General features: G+C 38.7%; 1 non-coding gene across 1 annotated transcript; it reads right to left on the minus strand.

Moving 5' to 3' along the window:
- Nucleotides 1–496: 496 nt before the first annotated feature.
- Nucleotides 497–569, minus strand: TRNAK-UUU (transfer RNA lysine (anticodon UUU)). Its single transcript has one exon. It is a non-coding gene; the product is annotated as a tRNA-Lys (tRNA).
- Nucleotides 570–2062: the final 1493 nt, after the last annotated feature.

The raw sequence follows: 2062 nt of genomic DNA on the forward strand, positions 1-2062 counted from the left end.
GAGAGATAGTAGAGGAAAGAGAGAATAAACCCGGAGAAAAGTAGGAGTTCATAGCCACAATTAGAAAACATTTTGCTAACATCCCTCACAAAAAAACTCTTCAATCTGCTACCCGGAGTTAACAGAAAAGGTGAAAGATCAAAGGAAGGAGATCTCAAGGGGAAACCAGTTGTGATGTATGTGAAGGCAACCCATCCGCTGTCAATAACAATTTATGTGATTTTATCAGCAACGAAAGTTAATCTAATGCCAGTTTGCGAGAGGGTAAAGGCTTCCTGTACTGGTCATAGGTACACGGTGACAGGAGAGTTCTATTAAGATTTGATGGAAAGTGTTGGAGCAGAAAAGAAAGAGATAGAAATGTTCAAGGTAATTAGGGATTGCAGTTGTTGAAACTATTCAAAAAATACTAACGACTAATGATTAGTTATATTTGTGATTCATCCATAAATTTGTTTTCGTCGAAGACACTGCTCACAATATCTGGAAAACAGATCGCCCGAATAGGGACTTGATCCCTGGACCCTTAGGTTAAAAGCCTAATGCTCTACCAACTGAGCTATCCGGGCTTGAGTTTCTCGGTGGTCAACAAACGCAAGTGAGTGACGTGGGAGGGACCGGAGGAGGAAGTGCATTTTAATAAAAATATTCTGCTTCCGTGTTCTACAAAATTATTACATTGTGGGGTCAAAAAGCACTTATGTTTTCCTGTCATTTTCCACCACACATGAAGAGTTTCGTTTATCACGTAATGATTTCTTTACCTTGACCAGACAGAGTTCAGTAAGGTTACGATTAACGCTTAACGATACATCCATCGTTTAACTGACATCCTCCAGCTCCTAAGGACAATTAAATGAGGCGAAGTATAGATTGGTTTTCTTCTCACTGCGTAACTTATATATAGTCAGGTAGCAGTTATATGATAATCTATAACATTATTACTCTTCATTGTGCTTCACATTTCTGTTTTTTTTTTTTTCCTGATAACTGCATTATTCAAGACGAGATAGCGTACTCGACGAGCATAAGTCTTGAGAGCCAAAATTTGAGTTCATTTTCGGGTGACCGATTCTTTTCACTATTGCTTCAGTAGATTTGACATGTTAGAAGGTTTAGTCTCGAAAAATGTTAAGTTACTGCTATCAATTTCGTTCAGAAGTGCCTGTCCGGTATAAAAATTTCAGTGGAGTAGTGAAAAAGGGGTGAAGTTCAGGGAGATAATTTTATTTACTACCCTTTTTCAATCTCTCGATTTTTCTCTTTCTTACTGATATCCAGAAATGTACAACTTTGCTTTCATGATCGCTAAGGGTTCACTTGTTTTGTAAACGTTTCTTCCTCAGACATAATGTTTTTTTTCCATAATTCTCATGCTGTTCTTCAGTAGAAGTTTACGTACATAAATTATGGCCTTAATCGATCAGAGGATTCACATATTCTATTTTAGCTGCATCAAATGCACTCATCGCCTCCAGCCTTGTGCCTCATACATACTGACACAAAGATTCCCATCATCACTTCAGTCTTCTTCATGCATGTCTTTGATCCGCTGAGTGTGTCTTAGCTCTCCTAGCCATATTCTTCTGAATGAAATATTCAACAATTATTCGTATTGGGACTTCATGCATCTTCTGCTAGTGTATCAAAAATTGCTTGTAAACTAGATGATCATGTAACACGAGGAAACGTAGAAAACAATGTCACTTCCTTGCTCATCCGTTTCCAGACGCTGCTGCTTAGACTCCGAACCCACAACAACAGCCAACAAGCACCATCCTGCAGGAACAGGCTGCCACCAGTGCTCCAGTCCCAACATCACAAGAAGTGCCAGTCAAGAGCACCTTAGCCCAAAGAAACAGTGCAAGAATTGCCGTAAATACATGTGCAACGGTTTGATATCTTTATTTTCGAGATGTCGTCTGTTCAGCAGAATTGTTTAGTAGAAAAAGAGGGATCGTTGAAATATTGTAATAAAATAAATAGAATCTGTGGAGAGGATTTAACAAGTTCACAAGGCTCCCTCTCCTTCCTATACCTTTCTTTTTAATACGTATATCCA

Source organism: Cherax quadricarinatus, chromosome 19 (assembly GCF_038502225.1).
Source record: "Cherax quadricarinatus isolate ZL_2023a chromosome 19, ASM3850222v1, whole genome shotgun sequence".
Lineage (NCBI taxonomy): Eukaryota > Metazoa > Arthropoda > Malacostraca > Decapoda > Parastacidae > Cherax > Cherax quadricarinatus.